Genomic DNA, 23,925 nt, shown 5'->3' on the forward strand with positions numbered 1-23,925 from the left:
TTTTCTATTTAATTTAGTATTAGCTATTTTTAGAAAGATATATCACTTTTAACCTATTTTTATTCTAATATAATCCTTGAAAATACCAAAAATAGTTTCAACTTTAATTTTTAGTTTTTATTTTTAATATTAACAGTTTATCAAAATCAATTAAGAGTTTTCATATTTTTTGTAGGTATTTAAATTGAATTTTCAGCTTTCTTTTGGCCCAATTTTGTAAAATCTCGGAGCCCAATTCAAACATGAGGCCCAAAATCTGAGCAGCCCAATCCCATAACCCCTTCAAACCCGTCCCAAACCTGTCTAAATCCACTAACTCGCCCCAATACCCATCGGACCCGACCCATGCTTCCTTTAATCTCAGCCTTCCATTCCGCAAAATCCAACGGCCCATCTTTTATCTTAACTCCATTTAAAAGTTTAATATTCCCCAAACCCTAGACCTAATCCCAAAGACCCCAGCCACATCCCTCTTCTCCCTCACACCCTTCTGCCATCCTAACCCAACCCAAACCCCACCATAAACGAACCATCCATGGTTCCCTCCCCTCATATTCCTTCCACGTCAGCCGAATCCATAACAAACTCTGACAAATCGAGTCCGCCTCTCCCTCACGCGCTCATCTCACCCGAATTTCATTTGAAGACTAGATTAGGATTAATGGGCGGCGTAGGATTGAGTCTCACTCAATCTACTCCCTCCACTTGTCCTTTATAGGTCGAAAAACCGAATTTTGGAGGTTTTTAGAGGATTTTCGGGTTTTCTTGGAGGACAAGGATAGAAGTTTTGAGATGGAGTATATATTTGGGGGGGGGGGGGGATTTATAGGAGGGGTGATTTTCAGAGAAAAAAGGGAAGAAAAAGGAAAGTTCTAGGGTTTTGGAGAAATTGGACAGAAAAATCGGAGAAAATTGGGAGAAAGGTTCTAGGGTTCTTTTCAGTTTTGAGATTTTTTTTAATATTTGGTTTGAATTCCAGAAAAACAAAAATAGAAAAATAATTTGAGTTTAGATTATTGTTCGACTTTTGTTTCCATTCGAAAAATCAGAAAATACCTAAAAATATTGTTAGTTTCTTCTTTTGGTCGTGGTGTTCAAAAATGGACTTTGATTGAAGCTTGGTTCTGAGTTCGTCGCCGATTTGAGCCGAAGTGCCGATTCGAAGCTGGTTTGCGGTCCCTGTTGTAATCCCTCGTTCGAGCATCATTCATCATGAATCATTGTATTTGTTGAAGTGTTATTATTCAAGAAATTCTAATTTCAGTTTCAATTCTTTCCTCTTTCTCTTTATTTCGCTTACGAATCGAGTCTTAGATGAGCCATTAGAAGACGGATTAATTAGTGATAATTACAGATTTATTAATCTGTTTCTCTTTGGTGCTAATCTTGTCAGTTGGTTTGTTCTTGCTTAAATCTTTTCTGCTATTTGTTTTTAGTCAAAATGAGCTTGAAAGTGTGTTCTGGTTTGCAATTTTATATAGCTATGGTGTTGGATTCGTGTTGAACGTTTGAAGCTAACCCACTAAGAAAATTACAGCATGTTGGTTTGACATAACTTTTTCGGTCTGAACTCTAAAACATAGATAGGTTTTTCAATAACTTTATAGACTTTTAATGCAAGATAGAATCATTGTATTTCCATGAATTTGCTTTACCACTGCTTAGATCCATCAATTTGTATCGAAAGTAACTAGAATGTTCTGAAGTTGCCTCTTTAGTTTGAATTAGTAATGTATGATTGTTGTTTTCTTTATGAGATTCGGCGTAGTCTCTTAATTAGAGTGAGTTCATGAATTCTTCTGTGGGCTTAATCCGACTCGTAGTCCATTTTAATGTTGAAACAATGTTCTTTCAAATGGGTCTAACGTTCAATCTTAAATGAAGTGATACGACAGATTGTTTTCATCTTGGTTCATGGTTCTTGGCAGTTAGTAGGATCCTTAACGTTGTGTTTGAATAATTGGAGAAATGCTCTAGTTTCTTTCTTCCGTGCTGAATCTGAGTAGTAGGGCATCGGGTCTTTCTTCTTTTCAAACAACCATGTGTTGAAATATTCTTATCTTATTGAGTTTAGGTGGGGAATGGTGACATCTCTGTTATTTGATTCATGTTTGAACGAATGACCTCTCTTCTTGGTTCTTAAAAGTTATGGTAATCTTATAGTGGTTAAATTGCTTATGCTGTTGATTTTAAAATTTCCAAATGCATCGTGCATGATGTTGGGAATCTTATGAACTCTCTTTTGATGTTACTGTCTGGTGCAAAATTCGTGCCACTTTTGAAAACTTATTATGCACTTGGCTATTTTGTCTACAATGACTATAATCTTGATGTCATGAAATAAGAGTTTAAAAGGAGCAAAGTCAGTTAGGGTCACGTAGTTAATTATGGGGAAACAAGAAGTCTTTCAGTGGCTCATCTAATGGCTCAGAAACTTTCTTTAACTCTCGTCTTCCTTAATTGCTTTAGATGTTTATCTGCTGGATACTTTGTTTTGGACCGAACTTGTTGAATATGAAATTGATTTGAATGGTTGTCGGGCCGTGGGAATTGGGAAAGGCCAGCTCATTAGTGATTAAATTGTTTACATGCCATAGGAATTTAGCTTGGTCAAATACATAAAATAAAAAGTCAAGAGAATTTGAGCATGATTTAGAAGTTCCCTTTTATGTAGTTCTCTTTTATTTATTTATTTTGTCATCTTATTCGCTAGGAGTATGCTTAGGCCGACCACCTTTGGGTAGGTGAACCTTTAGGATGTTTTTGTTTTAGCTTCTTTCTGAGGCGAGAGGTCCCCCTTAGTTAAATTTATCCGGGGAATGCTCCGAAGGATTTGTATATATTTTATTCCGGGATATGCCCCGAAGTATTTGTATTTGGAGATCGATAGTAGAACTCGTAGTATTTTTCTTTTTCTTTTATTAGGTGGGACGACCTCGAGCCTCGTGTGTGTTTATTTTGCTTTTCTGTGATTTTACCTCAACTTGAATATTTAAAAGCCGACTAGATCCAAAGGAATAGAAAAATATCAATTAATGTCTATTTAGCTTGTATGATTGCTCTTAGCTTCAGTAAAGAGTGCTCTTCTTGGAATACAGGGTTCAATTTTTGACATTTCCAAAGATGAATTGCCATAACATGCAGTTTGGGGCAAATGAGAAGCTTAACAGAAGATGGAGCAGATGAATAATGTACAATAGAATGATTTCACCTTTTTCCTCTTGTTTCTTTTTCTTGTCATAGGTCCCCTCTGCCTTAACAATACAATCTGACTTTGTTTTAGCATATTGTAACCGCTGCATTATATCAAAAGCTTAGTCACTGACATCCTTCTACTGCTATACACCATATAAAGTGATCAACAGCAAACCTAAAGAATATTATACAAACATATAGTCCCGGAGAAAATTAAACAAAAAAAAGTGTATCTTTCTAAAGATAGTAGTCCATAAAGTGTCTCATGTGCACTTGTATACAGGTTATTTAGAGGCAACTAGAGGACACACTTTGTAACCGTACAAGCACCAAGCACAGAGACAGTTAGGACATGCTCCAAAATGTTGAATATTAAAGGAATTTTTACACCCTATAGAAAATCTTAGTACCCTATTTATTTTAAATAAATACCATTTTAAAATATTACATCCTATAGATACCTTTTATACTTTATAGTCAAATATCTAATTATAGTTACATCCTACATTTAAGGCACCATATATGCTAAATAATATTTTTCTCTCTCCTTTTTAGTCTTTTCTCTCACATAATCACAGTAAAATTGACTTACCACGTTCTCTCTTTCTTTTTGCATACACTTTACTCTTTCTCCCTCAACCCACGATTCATACCTCTTCTCCCACCCAAATTCTCTAGTTCTCCTCCATTATCACTCCATTACAACCGCTTAGGGTAAGTTTAATTCGTTGATTTTGATAGACGAAGAGCAATTGGTTCAACTGTAGCGGCTCGATTCTGCTTGGCAGTGGTCGTCGAAGTAGGGTTCACACATTTTGCGTAATTCATGGCTTCGTTTGTGGGATTTGAGGGCGGGGGATTGTTTGTAGTTGTTGTAGGAGGTTGGGCAGATGTGTTAGGGGGCTGATCAACCGGAATTAATGGCTGGCCGCCGGCGAAGCCATAAGGTTGTTTCTCTCTCTAGATCGCCTATTTGTATTCAGTTGTATTCGAATGTATATTTCAGCTGTATTCACATGTATTCAGTAGCATTCATTTACATATTTTAGATGTATTAAAAAGTTATGCGTATTCTCTTGTATTCAGTTTTAATCAGTTGTATTTAACTATTTTATTCAGCAGTAGTTAGTTGTATTCAAGTGTTTTATACAACTGTATTCAGTTGTAGTTAGTTATATTCAACTATTTTATTCAGCAGAAGTTAGTTGTATTTTGTTGCATTCAAAAGTTTTATTCAGCTGTATTCAGTTGTATTTTGTTGTATTCAAGTGTTTTATTCAGATGAATTAAGTTGTATTTTGTTGTATTCAACTGTATACAGTTCTACTCAACTGTATTATTCATATGTATTTCTCTTTATTCAGCTATAATCTTTATTATGTATCTTTCAAATACAGATTAATGAGGGATCGTTTTAGTTCGTTGAGTTAAATTAGGAGAATATCATGTGATTTGATTTCCTTCCGTTTTTAACCAGTTTAACCTTCCAGATTTTGCGCAGATACGTTACTGTATTTAATGTTAATGCCGCTTGAATACAGCTAAATACATGTCAAACTTAGCTGGAATTCCAGTTTTTACGCCTATTTTTTTGTTGTATTAATGAATACAACAGCTTAAATACATGAAATACATTGTATAAAAACATAAAAGGTATCTATAACACGTAATATAGCAAAGGGTATCTATAAATGGCTAGTTAGACCTAAAAGATGGTGCTTTATGAAAAATTCTCAATATTAAAACCAAGCAATAAGTTGATACAGCTCTCCGGATAAACTATTCTAAAGGGATGCATATTTGAGACTTCTATTTGTTTTACAAAAGTTAGTAAATTTCCTTCCAATCAAGCATATGGTCATAAGGATTTACACAAAAATGAGGAACAGGTACTGTTTAATTATTTCACAACCTCCACCTACCTTTTCCATTTTAACAATTGCTGATAAACCTCGGGTTACACCTAATTAATCTGATATTCTTTTATCACCCTATTAAACAGTTCCTATGTCTTCTTTTGCCTGTAAGGTTAAGCAGATTGTTGTGGAGCTTGGTCCATATTTTCATTTTCCTATCTATGTAGAGCATATAGATGTCTAGACTCCTGAGAAAATCAAACTTAGTGTCCAAAATATCAATAGCAAACTTTCTCATTCTAACTGGTAGGTAAATCCCCTCCACATAAAACACAAGCATACATGTATCTGATTTTTCTAATGGTGTCATTTTAGGTTTAAGTTCATGTCTCCATGGTCCTTAATTAGAGACATAACTCATGAAAGATCTACGGCCAAAGTCCAATCAATATTTAGGCAAGCAGCTATATGTTCACTTAGTTATGCCACCACAACCATAACCAGGAGAAAAATAAATTAAAAGATCAATCAAACAAACTGTAGTTAACGTAGAAAAGGGAGGAATAGCCTAGTGGGAAGGGCTCTCCACCTCCAACCACGCAATTGGGAATAAGAGCAATTGAAACAAAAATCTTTGGCTTCTGGGAAGGGTAGTCGGGGGGGGGGGGGGTACTTGGTATACCTTTTTGATGATGCACAGGTATTTAGCAAGAAACTGAAATGCTTTAATCTCTAAGCATAAAGTGGATTCAGAAATATGTTTCCAAAATCCATATTTTGATAGATTATATTATTTAGGGACACATTATAAAACCAGAAAGGGCAGTCCAAGCTGAAAGACACATTTTACAAGACTATAATACAGTACACAGAGTAGTAGCTTTTTCTGATAGGACAAAGGATGTCACAAGACATAACAAGTTGATAAGGATCATATAAACATAACATTAGCATATGCTTCTCAAGGTTCCGGCTCATCAGATACTTCAGCAGATAGCTAGAGAAAATAAGGAAAGAACGAAGCAGGACATATCTGAACAGTTATGCCACAACAGCCATGTGAGTGCTGAAAACACACAAAAGAAAACATACTACAGTCCCAACTGTCATTACTCTCACCATAGGTTTGTCATAAAAAGGGAAGTTTTGCATTTGCCGCACAGCATTACTGGCAGCAGTTACTTCACTAAACACAACCCATGCTTGTCCTCTAAGTTTGGGGGTCTTCAGCGCCACTATATCGGCAATCCTCCCATACTGAGAGAACAAGCAATAAAGAGACCTCTTTAGCTCTGCAAAACAAGAAGAAATCATTAGCATAAAGCAAAGGTCATACACCCACCCTTCTGGAAACAGCTGTAGTAATACCCACTAAAAAAACAATGTAAGAACAAATATATATTATTTAGTTTAAGGAAAATTGATGGAAGGAGGTAAACATAAGAACTAATAATTGTATTCTTTATTAATTTCTAATATACAAAAGACAAGCCAGAGGATGTTTGGCATTTTCAGTAATTAGAAAAGAGAATCCGTTCAAAATGGCTCCACCATCAGTATACATAACAAACTCCAGGCACACCATAAACAAACAGAAAATAGCATTTGAAAGCATAACGAGCAAAAGAAAAATAGACAATCAATGATGTAATTATTAGAAGACCATTTCTTGATGCAGTATTACATAAGAGTTACATGTTTCATTACTCGATAGAGCACTCACAGAGCAAATCGTGAAGCTTTCTCCTTGATAATTACATATCTTTCTTGCCAAGTTTAACCCTCAACGCAGAGATTATAATATAGGCTTTGTGACGAATATGTAAAAAAACTATAAAAAAAAATGATCACCAGAAAGCTGGATGAACATCTAAGAGTATTTTGCCCTGATGTTCATGAAAGGACTTTGGGGAGAAAAAAAAAGAGAATATCATGCAGGATTCATGAATGTTGCAAATCAAGTAGAAAACCAATAAGAATAAAAGTAACTACTTATCACACATTTTAAAGCCAAAAGAACCTGTAAATACCAAAAAATTCAATCTAACTACCTCTAAGTATGCATAATCAAATAACAACAGTCAGTGTGATTCCCTCCTAACAAAAACACTTGCATTAACGGCCAAACTTTTTCAGTAAAGCACATGCCAGAGTGTCAAAGTAAACCATACCTACATGCTTTTATATCATCCATCGATAATAGAACACATTACAGTTTGGAGAACCGCAAGTTTCTAATCGTGTAGTCAAGAGACGGCAAATTCATTGAGCATAATTTGATCAAATTACATTGTCTTTCAACTGATGCAACTACTGAACTAATATATTAACATTGTAATTACCGAGTTCTAGTAGTTCACATCTATATAGTGTGTGCTCTAACACATTCTATTCCAATACTGCAGAAATTTGTGTTTTTACGGCAAAATTGGAGTTCTGTAAACCTCACACTTATCCCCACCGCTAACATACTAGGGTTCAAAACATCAGCTAACAAACAGCTGAAATTTTGCAGCTTTTAACAATTACTGATTTCTTAACAAATGTATAATTTTGCTAAACCCTAGCTTCAATCTTGAAATAATAAGAGAAAAAGAAAAAAGTTACCTTCTTTCTTGACTTTCTCATTTAAGTTCTTAATGTAAATAGTTTGGTATGTCTCCTGTAAGCATCATTACCGGAGTACCTTTCTCCAGCCGTATCACCTGCTGTTTTTGTGAATGTGCGCGAGAAAATTCGAAGAGGCTGGAGCTGCAAGAGAGAATACAATGTGGGTTGTGGATTTATTGGTCTGGAACGCACAGTGGGCTTGAATTGTAGACCGGCCCAATAGAAAAATCGATTCAGGTGGCCAGGGGAGGAATTTGGACAAATGTCCCTTTTTAGACCACTATTTAAATTATTATATTCCCCTTTAATGTAACAGGCTAAATTGTCAGCAAAAAACAACATATACCGAACTTCTATTACTCTCTATTTGTATTTGCAAAAGAGTGGCATGAAATGAAATGAGATTAAATGGAGTAACATGGTCAATAAAAGACTCATAATTGATTCCAAATTATTTGTGATTGAGTCATAGTTGTTATTGGAGTACAAGGACATAATTTAAAGACTGGCCATACAATACAATAATTTGTCAATGGGTACTTCAATCGCATTTTATTACATAAAAACTTTATGTCGATTAACCCAATCGAGTTAAATTAATATATTGATAATGTAAATTGCTTTAACAATAACAATGCAATTTAATCGCTTTAGTAGATTATAATTCTTTTTATTCAAGTTATCATATCAGATGCTTGACATGAAGAGTTATATTTTGTTTTAGGTTATCTTCACCTGACAATATATTCGGAAATAGCCTCTTTATCTCCCGGGGTAGGGGTAAGATTTGCGTACACATTACCCTCCGTAGATCCCACATAGAGGTGGCAAAATGGTTAAAAGAAACAGATCCACCCATATTATCCATCAAAAAATGGATTGGATAATGAACCATTTAAAAACGGGTCGTATATGGATAAAGAACCATATTATCCACTTAGAAAATTGTTAACCAAATGGATAACCAATTGATAACTAATGTGTTTAACTTTTACATTTGTAAAGCCTCAAATTGGGGTTCCTCAAGTTTGGAAGACTAGGAATCCTCTCACAAGTGAACATATTTAAGAAGCTATGGATAATATGGATGTCCATATTATCCACCGGATAAACCCGTTTTTATTCGTCTCAAATATAGGACGGGTCGGATAATTTATTCATTTTTTAAATTACAAATTTTGACTCACTCATATTCGGTCTGACCCGCCCGTTTGTCACCTCTAATCCCACTTGTGGGATTCCGCTGGGTTATTGTTGTTGACCTGATAATATACATATTTTGCAGAGAAATTACCAGCTATGTCCATTTATAGGTATCTCATTATAAAAATTGGTCAATTGATAAAATATTACTAATATTAGCCAAATTAGCCAATTAGTTATTTGTAGCAAAAAAATATCAAATTTTTGCTTTGTTTTGAGTGGGTTATATTAGAATAGATTGGGCACAACTTAAGGAGCTTGGTTTGAGGGTCCTCCTCAAAATTCTGCCCCAGTTTCCAATAGCGGGGAGAAATGAAATTTTTATTGAATTGCGACTGAACCCATAGGGTTGCCTACTTATCCCCTCTTAAATGGGAATCATGTCAGGCGTAGTTCAAATTACATCATAAAGGAAAGCATAAGAGTTACATATAGTATCGCTTGACTGCATCTGAATTGATCAGCTTTGGCCAGACTTCTCCGTCCATTTCTCCAAGTATGAGGGCTCTTCTTGTCAAACCTCGGTGAACCATGTACGGACCTTGCCAGTTGGTAGAGAACTTCCTTTTGGCTTCATCTTGATGCAGAAAAATTTTCTTCAACACTAGTTGCCCTGGTGTGAACTGTCTTGGCTTGACTCTTTTGTTGAAGGCTCTGGACATTCTGTTCTGATAGAGTTGGCCATGGCAGACTACATTCATTCTCTTTCCTTCTATAAGGGCTAGTTACTCATAATGATTTTTTACCCACTCTGCGTCGTCGAGCTCAGCTTCTTGTATGATCCTTAGGGGAGGAATTTCCACCTTATCGGGGATGATAACCTCTGTACTGTAAACCAGCATGTAGGGGGTTACTTCCGGTTGATGTGCGAACTATGGTGTGATACCCCAGTAGAGCAAATGATAACTTCTCGTGCCACTGTTTATGCTTCCCTATCATTTTCCTCAATATCTTCTTGATATTCTTGTTGGCGGCTTCTACAACTCCATTCATCTGAAGCATATAGGTTGTGGAATTCTTGTGTCTGATATTGAAAGTTCCGAACATAGCTTTCATCAAGTCGATGTTGAGGTTGGAGCCATTATTAGTAACGGTTGACTCTGGAATCCCGAATAGACAAACAATGCAGTCGCGGACAAAGTCTGCCACGACTTTCTTAGTCGCTGCTTTGTATGATTCTGTTTCAACCCATTTGGTGAAATAGTCTATGGATACCAGGATAAACCTATGTCTGTTGGAAGCAGCAGGCTCGATTGGTCCAATAACATCCATCGTTGTGTCAAGCTCACTTGGAGGTACCTTTATCATGTTTGCATGTATCTGACAGCGGTGGCATTTTCGGACATACTGGATGCAGTCCATTTCTATAGTCATCCAAAAGTAACCAGCCCGGAGTATCTTCTTTGTCAAGACAAAACCGTCCATATGTGGACCGCAGGTCCCAGCATGAATTTCCTCTAGTATCCTGGATGCTTTCTTTGTGTCGACACATCTTAATAATCCTAAATCGGGAGTCCTCCTATACAAGATTCCTCCGCTATGAAAGAAGTTATTGGACAATCTCCGAAGTGTGTGTTTTTTGTAGGATTCGCAAGCTCCGGGTACTCTTCTTTTGCCAAATATTCCTTGATATCATGAAACCAAGGCTTTCCGTCTGCTTCCTCTTCGACATGGGCATAATAAGCTGGATGACTATGGATTTTCACCAGAATGGGATCAATAAAATTCTTGTCTGGATGCTGTATCATAGATGATAGGGTAGCTAATGCATCGGCGAACTCATTCTGGACTCTGGGAACATACTGGAATTCCGTCTTCGTGAACCACTTTCTCAATTCCTGTACATGATGTAGATATGGGAATATCTTAGAGTTCTTGGTCGTACATTCTCCTCGTACCTGATTTATAAGCAAGTCTGAATCTCCAATCACTAGCAGCTCTTGAACGTTCATGTCAATGGCCATTTTGAGTCCTAAAATGCAGGCTTCATACTCGGCCATATTATTGGTACATGGGAACCTGAGTTTGGAAGACACTGGATAATGCTGACCGGTTTCTAATATTATGACTGCTCTTATGCTACATCCTTTAAAGTTTGTTGCTCCATCCAAGAACATTCTCCAACTATCATAGGATTCCGCAATGTCTTCTCCTATGAATGATACCTCTTCATCAAGAAAATACATTTTCAGGGGTTCGTATCCTCCATCCACAGGGTTTTCGGCAAGGTGGTCTGCCAGTGCTTGTCCCTAGACCGCTTTCTGAGTTACGTAAATAATGTCAAACTCTCTTAACAGGATTTGCCACTTGGCTAGCTTGCCGGTGGGCATGGGCTTCTAAAAGATGTACTTCAAGGGATCCATCCTCGATATGAGATATGAAGTATAGGCGTAGAAGTAATGTCTCAGCTTTTGAGCTACCCAAGTCAAAGCACAATAGGTGCCTTCCAATAAAGATTACCGGGCCTCGTACGGGGTGAACTTCTTACTGAAATAATAAATGGCTTGTTCCTTCCTCCCTATTTCATCGTGCTGCCTCAGAACGCAGCCGAAAGCTCCATATAACAATGCATGGTAGAGCAATAAGGGTCTACTTGGCTCGGGCGGGACTAAAACTTGTGGTGTTGACAGATACTCCTTGATTTTGTCGAAGGCCTTTTGGCAGTCATCGGCCCATTTGGTGGTGGCGTCCTTCTTTAACATCTTAAATATTGTCTCACAGATAACTGTAGATTGTGCTATGAATCAGCTAATGTAGTTAAGTCTTACCAAGAAACTCATCACATCCTTCTTGTTCTTTGGCGGTGGTAGTTCTTGAATGGCTTTGACTTTTGATAGATCCAGTTCTATTCCTCGATGGCTCACAACAAACCCAAGCAATTTTCCAGCAGGAACCCCAAATGTGCACTTTGCGTGGTTTAGTTTCAGGTTGTATCTCCGCAGTCTATTGAAGAACTTCCTCAGATCTTCTATGTGGTCAGTGGCTTTCTTGGATTTGATAATAACATCATATATATATACCTCGATTTCATTGTGTATCATATCATGGAAGATGATAGTCATAGCCGTCATGTAGGTGGACCATGCATTCTTCAGGCCGAATGGCATCATCTTGTAACAGTACACCCCCACGACGTAATGAAAGTCGTTCTCTCAGCGTCTTCCTCATCCATCCAGATCTGATGATAACCAGCGAAGCAATCCACGAATGACTATAGCTCATGTTTGGCGCAATTGTCAATCAGGATGTGTATATTTGGCAAAGGGAAGTCGTCTTTCGAACTGGCCCGGTTGAGGTCTCGATAGTCGACATAGATTCTGACCTTCCCATCCTTCTTTGGCACTGGCACAATATTGGCTAACCATGTAGGGTATTATACTACCCTGAGAACCTTAGCGTTGATCTGCTTGGTAACTTCTTCCTTGATTTTCAAACTCATATCAAGCTTGAACTTTCTGATCTTTTGCTTTATCGGTGGACACATTGGATCGGTTAGCAGTTTGTGAGCCACAATAGACGTACTCAAACCAGTTATGTCATCATACAACCAGGCAAATATGTCCTCATACTCCTTTAGAAATTCTGTATATTCTTTCTTCTTTGATGGTGATAGGTGAATGCTGATTCGTGTTTCCTTGATGTTTTCTGCATCTCCTAGGTTGACAATCTCGGTCTCGTCTAGGTTGGACTTAGGTCTGTTCTCAACTTCTTTGACAATCTCGTCAGGTATGTCATCTTCTTCTAAATCCATGTCCGTTTGTTGCGTTGTCTTATTGCATGTCATAGTCATTGGTTCATCAAGACAAGTAATAGTAATGTTGTATTGGTAAAGCAAGGAGAGAAAACAATAGCAATAAATATTAATTCATAAGAAAAATCAGAATGTTTTTGATAGATTGAGTAACAGTTTTGAACACTGAAGATCTTATTGCGGGAATTGAAAATGCAAAAAGAAAATCATTTAGTAAAAACAGTGAATAATGCTTGTTTTAGCCTTGCTACCCCGAGGCACGTTGGGCTTTGGTTGCCCTGATGGTCCAACTTTTGAGACGTGCCCCTCTACTCACAGCCTGTACGGAAGGGCCTTCCTCCCCCTCCTCCTCAAGAATAATGCAATAGTCCATATCATTGTCCTCTAGAAACAAGTTCTTCACTACTGCAAGTGCCTCTTCTTCATCTGACCCATAAATAATGTCAGCCTGTTGGAAAGTCTGCTTCAGATACGGTATTGGCTGCTCCAGTGGATAGTAAGGGCCGCACCATGGTGGCGGCCAGTTATTGAATTATTCCCAGGTGTATTCATATCCCAAATCGAAGGTAGTGCCATGTTTCTTGAGTTTTATGGGTTTAGAGATTCCCTGGATGTTTTTGCCGAGCCTTTTGCCAAGTTTGTACCCACTCCAACTCAGTATACTCTCGATTTTTCCATCCCACCATTTGTCTTTGTCGATAACATTGACCCGCTCAATGTGGTTGTAAGTTTCTCCACCCAGTTTCCTTCTTCCCTCGATTGTCGGAATGGTCTGGCGACTGTATATAGGGTTGCTACCATCGCCGTGAATGATCACTTCCTGGTGATTCTATGCAAATTTTGTTGCCTGATGCAGTGTTGATACTACGGCCCCAGCATCATAGATCCATGGCCATCCCAACAGCAAGTTGCAAGACGCTGGTACATCTATCACCTGGAAATCGACCTCGAACCAAGTTGGTCCCATCTGCAGGTATAGTATAATCTCACCAATGGTTGACCTCTGAGAACCATAGAAGGCTTTCACATTGATTGCTCCATCTTTTATCTCATGCAGCCCTTTATCCATCTTCTTGAGTGTTACCAGCGGACAAATGTTAAGACTGGAACCTCCATCGATCAGGATTCTGGTGATGAAATAATCTTCGCATTGCACGGTGATGTGCAATGCTTTGTTGTGCCCTAGCCCTTCAGGTGGTAGCTCGTCCTCATGAAAGGTGTTCTTATGGCTTTCCAGCACTTGTCCTACCATATTAGCCACTTCCCCGCTAGTGATGTTACTTGGTACGTATGCTTCATTTAGCACCTTTAACATAGCATTCTTGTGCGTATCAGAATTTTGCAGCAAAGAGAGAATGGATATTTGCACTGGCATCTTGTTTAACTAGTCGATGACCAAATATTCCTTGGCCTGTATTTTCCTCCAAAGGTCATCTGGACCTGTCTCAATGAGGGGTGGCCGATTGGAGTCCTGCTTGCTTGATTCAGCTAGATGTTCAGGGGTATAGACTCTACCAGTTCTTGTCATACCCTGTGCTATGACAGTTTCTTCAATCCTGACCTTGCCCTTCCTTCTCGCCTCGACTGCATAGTCCCAGGGTACAACATTTGTATAGAAGGGTGGCATGGTTGACATCGCCATTGGGATCGGCGCAGCTATCCTCACTTCGAATGGAACATGTGCCTTGGGTAGCAAGACTGCAACCTCAAATGGTGCGGGTGCATTTGTTGGAGACACGAATTCAACCTCAATTGGTACCGATGCCTTTGGGGATGGCACTGCTTCAAACTCAAGAGGTACAAACATATGTACCTCAACGTACTCGGACGGTTGGATCTGGACTATGATTGGATTGAGAGTAATTGTCGGTTTCTTCGGGTCATCACCTTCTGCGATCAACCCGATTGATCCCTCGGGATCCCAGTCATCTTCTACATCAATCATGTGGATACCTCCACCCTTATGGTATGGCAGAGGGTTGTTGCAGACGTTTGGAACGGGCTCCTTTGCCACAATGACCTTGTTATCAATCAAGGACTGTATCTTATCTTTCAAGGGGCGACATTCATCGATGGTGTGCCCTTTCATGCCGGAATGGTACGCACAAGACTTGTTTGGGTTAACCCACTGAGAAAGATTCTCAAGGGTTGCAGCAGGGATGGGGGTGACATAACCAGCAGCTTTGAGCCTCTCATACAGCTGGTCGATTGGTTTAGCAATGGTTGTATATTGTTTTGGAGGTTTGCGATCAAAATTAGGTCGGGGTCTAGGGAAATTTTGGTGTGCAGAGCGTGATTGATAATGGGACGGTTGAGCATTATAGGTTTGGTAGACATTAGCGGATTGGGAGTATCTGGGTGAAGTAGGTTGATATGTAGGAGGTGGAGATGACTGATAAGTTGGTGGTAGAGCTTGGTATGAGGGTGAGAGTGCTTGGTAATTTGGGGTTGGCTGGTATGTGAGTGGAGGTGTTGGGTAAGCTTGGGATTTGAGGGGAGACTTGGTCCTTTGTGCAACCATCACAGTCCCGACGTCCCTTTTCTTGGACACACCACCAGACTGTAAAGCCTTATTTGTAGCTTGCAAGGCCTCGAAATTTGTAACCATACCACTTTTAATACCTTCTTCAATTCTTTCACCTAATTTGATAATGTCGGAGAACTTGTGGTTCTCAATCATTATCAGTCGTTCATAGTACTGCGGGGTCTTGAGCCCGGACAAAGAACTTATTCATTTGCTCCTCTTCTAAGGTGCGTCTGACCATAACAACTTCGGACCTCCAGCGAGTAGCATACTCGTGAACGTCTCCGTGGGCTTCTTCTTCAAATTTTGGATATAGAACACGTCTGGTGTGTTCTCTGTATTAAACCTGAATCTGACCATAAAGTCATATGTCATGCCCACCCAGCTTGACCACTTCTTGGGATATTGGCTGATGTACCAAGATAATGCATCTCCTTTCAAACTCCTCATAAACAGTTTCATACGGATCCTTTCATCCTTCCCTACTCCAACCAGCTTGTTGCAATATGTCCTCAGATGGACCCTTGGATCACTCGTACCATCAAACATTTTGAACTTAGGAAGTTGTTACTCCTCGAGTAGCTCGACATCAGGCTGTAAGCAAAGATCCTCATAGTTCAGCCCCTCGATTCCTTTGCTTCCCTCAATGCCCTAAATCCGGCTGGTCAATTTCTTAAGTTCCTCGGCCAAGTTCCTGATAAGCAGATCCTTTTCATCAGACTTAGGTGTGCATGAGATAGGTTGGGTGGTGTGTGTCATGGTCTCCACGTAGATAAGATTGTTATGGTAGCCTAGTGTATGGGTGTGGAAATGGTCGTTTGGGGAGTTTTGAGTAAGGGTGTTTATCGGGCCGGGCTGACCCGTTTTCAGCCTGCTTCAACCCGGGTCAGCCCGCTACTGTTCACGTTGGGCCGGGTTGGGCCGGGGGCCGGGTTGTGTACGTTCACGTTTAGACTAACGGTGCCCCGAACCCGTTAAACCCGAATTTCCTGGGATGAACACGGGCTGCAGCCCATTAGCAGCCCGGTTTACATTTGAATTTTTTTTAAATTAAATTGGACCGTTCCCAACGGTAAAATTCAGAAATGACCGTTGGGGAACGGTCAGAAATTGCAGAAATGGCCAATTTCGGCCCCCCATTATTAATATAGCCCTCCTACCCTAAAATCTATAAATAGCCCCCTTCTTCTTCATTTTTCTCATAAATTCACTCTCTTACTACTCTAATTCTCTATCAAGTATCAAACTCTCAATTCTCTCTTGATATTATAGTTCTTAAATTCTCAAATCTCAAATTCTCAATTATTTATTATTTCAAGTTTCATCAATTATTTAGTTTAGCCATTACAAAATTATTATTATTATCAAATATCAATTATTCAAGTGAAGTGTGGTATCAATTATCAAGTATTCAAGTATTATCAACTATCAAGTTTTGGTCTATCAATTGAAGTTTGAATTTTGATATCAAAAATTCAAAATTAGTGCGGCATAAGGAATCCTGGTACACTCGTTCCATCTCTTTCTCTTATTTGGTGTACACTTATTTTATTAATTAGTTTCTTAATTTAATTTCTTACTTGAATTTCTTAATTTAATTTCTTAATTTAATTTCTTAATATAATTTCTTACTTTAATTTATATAATGGATTTACTTAGAGTGGCCAAAAAAGCGTGCACTAGAGGTGGTAGTAAGAAAACTTCAAAAAGAACAAGAGGTGGTGTTGGTTCTTCTAGTAGCTTTACACATATTTCTGAAAGTTCACCTGAAAATTTAAATGTAGATTATGAGCGAATGCAAGAAAATTATGGTGTAGATGATGATTTAGATGCTTTGTTAGATGATATTCAATCACCCGATAATCTTGACACACCACCACCTACACCTGGTAATGCTAGTCAAACTCAAAATGTTAGGGGTGCAGGTGCAACAAGTAGGCCTCCTCTCCCTATTAAGAAGAATCGACGATTAAGAAGTAAGTGTTGGATGTTTTTTGAAAGACTAGAAGATAAAAAAAATATGTAAAATGTAAAATTTGTAGTGAACATTATAAACATGATCCCGGTAAAGGAAGGGGAACGGGTCAACTTCGTAGGCATATGGAAGAGAAACACCCTCCTGAATGGGGAGTAGATGAGTTATCTGGGCAACAAAGACTTAACCCGAGTACTGGTGGGTTATTTGGGAAATATGATATTAAGAAAGACCGGGAAGAATTAGCTAAAATGATTGTTTTAGGTTGTTTACCTTTTAGTTTTGCTTCTTCACCGTATCTTGTTACTTATATTCAAAGAATTTATAACCTTATGTTTAAAGGTATTTCTAGAAGTACTTGTAGAGCTGATATCTTTAGGCTTTTTGGACAATATCAGACATATATACGTTATTTGTTCGCAAGTCTTCCTTGTAAAGTTTCTCTTACTTCTGATATTGGTCGTGCTGTGAATGGAAATGATTATTTAGCTGTTACATGCCATTGGATAGATGATAATTTTTGTATGCAAAAACGTATTATTGCTTTTAAATATGATGAAGATCAAAGTCATACTGGTGCATTTATAAGTAATACTATACATGAAGTTGCTATATTTTATAATCTTGCAGAAAAAGTTTTGTGTATGTCATTTGATAATGCTTCTAACAACACTACTTCTATTACAATATTAAAATTGCATCTACACCCACCAATTCCTGAAATATTTCATGTTAGATGTGCATGTCATATTTATAACTTGATTTTGAAGAGTGACCTTGAATTATTTAGAGATGAAGTTACTTTAATTAGGAGAGCTGTTGGTGTAATTCAAGAAAATAATAGAAGTGCTAGATTAAATACATTTAAGGAAAAATGTGTACACTATGGACTAAAACCAAGACTCATGCCTGAAGAAATAGTTACTAGGTGGAATTATACTTATTTGTTCTTAAGATGTTGTTATAAATATAGAATGCCTATAACTGAAGTTGCTAATTCTCATTGTACCGATCCTAACCGTTTGTTAACATCTAGAACTTGGGAAGTCATTCATGATGTTATACAATTTTTACAAAAATTTTATGTGGCTACACTTGAGTTTTCTGGAGCTTATTATCCTACCATTTCAAATGGTTTAGTTCATATTGCTGAAATTTCTCTTTTACTACATAATTTGAAGCAGAAAGAAGGATATGCTACTGTTGTTGAATCTATGCTAGATAAGTTTAAAAAGTATTTCTACCAAATTCCCTATATTTACCTAATTGGTGCTATTTTAAACCTTACTGTCAAAATGATAAAGTGTCGCCAATTAATTAGAGCTTTATATACTTATATGGATGTTGGCCCAACTGAAACTCCTGATATTGGCACTTGTATTTCTGAGCCACACACACATTTACAAACTTTATATAATTATTATGCTAACATTGTTGATGCTTCTTCGGTTGTAGATGCAAATATTCCTTCAACTAATCCTTCAACATCTGGAACAACTATGGATGATGATGATTGTGTTCAAGATTATCAGATTTGGTCTACACTAGGAGAGCATCAACAAACCAGTAGCAGGAATATTGATGAACTACAATTCTACTTGCAAAAGTCACCAGAGCCCCTCACAAAGGATTTTCTACCGCTGAGTTGGTGGAAGAGCAACTCAAATCAATTTCCTGTTCTTTCGGCCATGGCTCGAGACGTACTAAAAGTGTCGATTTTAACAGTCGCATCAGAGAGCGCATTTAGCCAAGCAAGGCAGCAGCTAGGAGATACCTGTCATTCATTGGGCAGCAACGCTTTGGAAATTCTAGTCTGCTTCAGAGATTGGATAAGATTAGAACGGCGAAATCAAGGGCGTGACGAGGTAGACGAAGAGGAGGACCAAGAAATTGGAGATATAATGGTTTATGGTTCCGATTCAACCAATCTTGGAAACCAAGAACCTCATGTTGACATGGAAGAACTTACAAAAATGATGCAAAGCATGTGATGTACTATTTCTTATTTTTTATAATTATTGTAAACTTTTAAGTTTTAATTTGCAAGTTCAAAAATAAAAAAAGAACTTGCAAATTAATTTGAAATATTAAAAATATAAATGAAAGCCTTAGGAGTTTGTTCCTTACATTTGCCTATTGGTCTTATACTCTTATTAAATAATTTTTTGTAGCCACTTACTTTCCAATTTCAATTTTATAATTATAAAATACAAATTTCAAATTTAAAACTTTAAACTTTAAACTTCAAAATTTAATTCTAACCCTTAAGTTTGCAAATACTTAACTATCAATAACATTGAATAAGAAAAATAAAATTTAAATTAAAAAAAAGAAAAAGAAAAAAAATTGAGCTCGGCTCGTGTGAGCCCTAACCCGTACGGCCCCACAAAAACCCGAAAAATCCCAGCCCTATAACAACTCATTATCCCAGCCTGCTAATAGCCCTCTCGCTAACCGAACGGGCTGGGGGTTTTCCCGTTTAGCCCGTCCCAGCCCGCCCGATAAACACTCTTAGTTCTGAGGTTCTGGGATGAGTAATGGAGTGTTGTTTGGGGTATGGCATGTGTTACATTGGTTCTTTGGTGGAGCAACATGATGATGAGGTGTGGGATGATTCTGTTCTTTTGGGATATTTTGAGGAGGTGTGGGGTTTTGAGTGTTGGGGAAGTTGATATCTAGGGTGTTGAGGGAAAATGACAGGTTTGCCAGATTTCGAACCTAATCGAGCTCTTCCTGGAATTTCAACAGTTTTTATTCAAACTGTGACACATTCTCGTTAGGAACCCGAATACCCTAACCATCAGTGGCCTCTACCCGTTCAGCTGTGTTCTCCTTCCTGATGTTGTTTAAATCTTCCATTTTACCTTTGTTCTTGCCTTTAATGGGACTAAGAGGAGGAGTGGGTAGAGGTCCCCTGGATCTTGTGAAATAAGATGATGATGCCAGAGTGCATAAACTAATCTTTGGGGAGGGGAATAATAAAACAAAAAGTAATCAAGTCAGTAAGGATTATAAAATGTATTGCAATATTTAAACACATAGTGCGGGAATGTAAAGCGTGTCCTAATCTGGGAACCTCTTTGTGCCCGAGGTAGACCTAGAGACAAATAGACTTGGAGAACTTAAAATGCTAAATGGATTATTTTATTGATAAAAAATAGACGAAACCCAAAGCGACACTAAATAAGCAAGAAATAAAAGTCACTAATGGTCATTGGCCTTATTACATTCCTAAAGCGAAAAGGTAAATTCCTATCTATTTGGTCCTAGAAGGACCTTCCCCAGATTCGGCATCCTTGGCTCCGTCGAACAGCTTCCCCAATTCACGAAGTCCCAACAACAGGTATGCTCTGGGTAGATGTCCACCTTCGGTCCCTTCAGCGTTTTGACAGTCTCCAACCCTTTTGAGAAATTTTCCCTCTAGTTCTACTATGCCTCGCTCCAAGTATCCTAGCCTTTTGTTGGCACTGATAGCCATGTCTTTCCATTCCTCAATCAACTTCTTGTTGGACTCTTGTATCTCGCGGTGTTCGCTCTCGCATTCACGGATCCTTTTGCGCAGCTGGTTGTACTTGACCCACACCTCAGCCTTTTCATCTATAATTTTGTGACCTTGAATGAACCCTGGCTGGACCAGACCATCCCAATTGTCTTCCAACCAACACGAATAGAAAGGGGTACAACCGGCATGATATATGTTTGGCTCGATAGTGTATTTCCCCATTACGATCTTGCTGTGCCACATGTGCTGGGCTTGGTACTTGTGGGGACTATCATCATTTTGGAAGTCAGCTCGAAGATGGTTCATCTTGTCGACCCTGGGTATGACTTGCTTCCTACCTGCTTGCCTCATAACTCAAAGAAGGACGTAAGGGTATGTTCCTCTTAGACCAATCAGTATAAGGAAAGGTGCATCTCTGGATCGGGCGATGAACTCCTCTGTCGAAAACCACTTGAATATCCATTGAACCTGTTCTTCAGTCATATTATCAAAGAGCTTAACCCATACTTTGGCATTCTCAGGCTGAGCGAACATGTCGGGGATGTAATTCATTTGCTTTGGATGGTGGAAAGCGATGTGATCATCCTAGGTCCTTCACTGAATTTCTTGTCGGTATTCGCCATTTTGGAGATGTTCCATGAGCCAAAGCTGAAGTAATAGATTGCAGCCTTCGAAGTGTCTCGCTCCTCGTTGACACTTTTTTAAGGCTCGGTATATGTCTGCGATGATCATGGGTACAATATTGAATGTCTGCCCACCAATCCCCTCCATTAGAGTCTTGGTTACCATAGCCAACCTAGTATAGATTCTCCATTTCTTCATGGGAAACATGATTAGACCTAGGAAGCAAAACATGAAGACGAATACCCTACGATAGATATGTCCCAATGACGTGATGGCAAACTCTTCATGGTAGGTATGATATGATTTGTTGTTATCGTACCTTTCATAAAGGTAGTCAAAAGGGATATATGATTCCTTTAGGTATACTAATTCTGTATTCTTCTTCAAACCCATCATTTTTAGGAAACCCTTGCCTATGCGGTTCTCAAGCATTAGCAAACCCGAGGTTTCCCACACTAGATTGGCCAGTCCTCCTATCCCCTCTAGCAAAGAGGTCATTTCGATGTCCCCAAAGCGGAACATGGCCCTTTCACAATCCCAAAACAAGGTAGCATCTTCTATTATCATGCTGTTAGAGTGGACCTCCAGGAGGGATGTAGATTGCCCAGATATCTTCTGATGAGGGTTTTGTCACTAGAATGTAAATCTTCCCACCAGTTTAGCAATCTTGGATGGATATTGGTGACCATGCCAATCTGGGGACTTTGTGCCTCATATTTCTGCAAGTTAAACAAGGTTAGGCCCTCACCCTCACCAGACTCGACTATTTAATATTAACAATTAGCATAAAGCATTTAGTTCTTCAAATAAATGCACAGAAACGTGATGATGTCCGTTTGGGTTTAGGGAAACCCAATGGACCTTTGGACAAGGATATCGTAAACGATCATTATGTGGACAACATAACTGGCCCGACTAGGTTTGACCATGATGCATGCGCAATTTAAGTAGAGTAAGGTTTCTATGGGGTTTTAGACCGGTACCCTTGAGTGGATAACTCAAGGGGGAAGGCACAGAACTGTCGACTGCACCGTTGATCGACTAGTTTTACCACAAATAAGCCTTTCCGAATTTAGGGGGTAATGATATAGGAAGGGCGCAACCACTCATCAAGCATTGCTATAGTATTTGTTTGGACGAGTGGAGTATGATGTTGAGCATGATTATGCAATAATTAAAAGCACGTTGACATGTATTGGCACGTTAAAAGAAGCGATAAATACAGCAGTTTCATAATTTAAAGCAGCTACAAAGGAAGAAAACAAGAAAGATATGTCAGTTTCGCTTTTGAAGAAGAAATTAAACGCTTAAAGAAATTAAACAAAATAGTTTCACATAGGGAGGGTACAAATTCACAAAAAGGGTATGAAATGGTAAAAGCCTGAATATCCCCAGCAGAGTCGTCATGCTGTGGCGCCCCCTTTTTCCTTCGCGGAATCGGGTTTATGACATTTTGGTATGGGACAAATCTTTCCTTTTGGGAAAGGGGGTTTACATTTTGGAGAGTTGCCACCTAACGATTTTTAAGGTGCATTAGGGCACATGTAGGGTTCATTTATAACTACATTCGGTAACTAGAGATAGGGTAAGTGCTTGAAATTATCCTAACGGGAAGGTGTTAAGCACCTCTTAGGATCCACTAGTGTGGTTCCCGGCCAAACAGTTTTTTATGAATTTGTACAATTAGTAAATAAACAAGTATGACTCAAATAGTATGGGATTTAAGTTTAAATACACAGGTGTAAGAAACAACTAATAAAAATCTAGATTTGAAAAGAATTATAATCTAAGCATGTTTATGAATGTAAATGGTGGAGGAAGGGTGTCGTAGGTTTGTTTGTAATATGGATCACATCAATACAATACCCGGTATGACACTCCTCAAAGAGGGACTACACATGGTATTAACGCACCGGTCATCATATCCATAACTACCATTTCCCGCCCCGTGAAGGTAATTAAAGCGAGGGTTGGTCTCGACCCCTATTACATGTTGTTACCCGTCTCTTCCTATCAGCCTCAGAGGAATTTAGGACTCCTATCCTATAAAGGGGGTGCTACGAAGACCCTCAGATTTAAAGGCAAAATACTAGGCGACAAATAAGAACATATAGGACTGCATTTAAGGGGGAAAACACAGAAAAAATAGATAGAAAGCTCAGATATACCTCCACAAGTAATGCACATAGACAACATGACTCATACACAGTTAAGGTCTAAATTCATATCCTAACAAGGTATCTAAGTGACAACAGCAGAACCAGATTCATTGCATGCCTCAGAAAAGAAGTCTGAATCAGGCTTGCCTACTAATTTTAACAGTTGATAATTAAGCAGCATACATAAAGAAGCATGTTCCAGTTTTGACAAATTTAGCACCTAAGGCTTGCCTAGTTGTAAATAGTGTTCCAGCTATCAGGATTATTTAGATAGGACTGTTTGAATTGTATTACAAAACACGTTGTTCTAAATGTTTTGAATTCCTGAATTATTACCAACTGGGTTAATCTATTTTTTTAATTAAACTAGAGATGCCCAAGAGGATGTGAATACAATTCTAAAGGCATGATATCTAATGCACAAAAAATGCAGAGTGATGTATATGCCAGACCTGAGCAGGATTTGTTTTTAGAATACGCAGAAGATATGGAAATGACCTATTTATTAGCGTTGTTTTTATCCTAA

At 38.4% G+C, this 23,925-nt stretch overlaps 1 pseudogene; it reads right to left on the bottom strand.

Moving 5' to 3' along the window:
* Positions 1 to 5,872: 5,872 nt before the first annotated feature.
* LOC107770105 (U2 small nuclear ribonucleoprotein B'' 2-like) lies at positions 5,873 to 7,783 on the bottom strand (annotated as a pseudogene).
* Positions 7,784 to 23,925: the final 16,142 nt, after the last annotated feature.

Source organism: Nicotiana tabacum, chromosome 18 (genome assembly GCF_000715075.1).
Source record: "Nicotiana tabacum cultivar K326 chromosome 18, ASM71507v2, whole genome shotgun sequence".
NCBI classification, from domain to species: Eukaryota; Viridiplantae; Streptophyta; class Magnoliopsida; order Solanales; family Solanaceae; genus Nicotiana; species Nicotiana tabacum.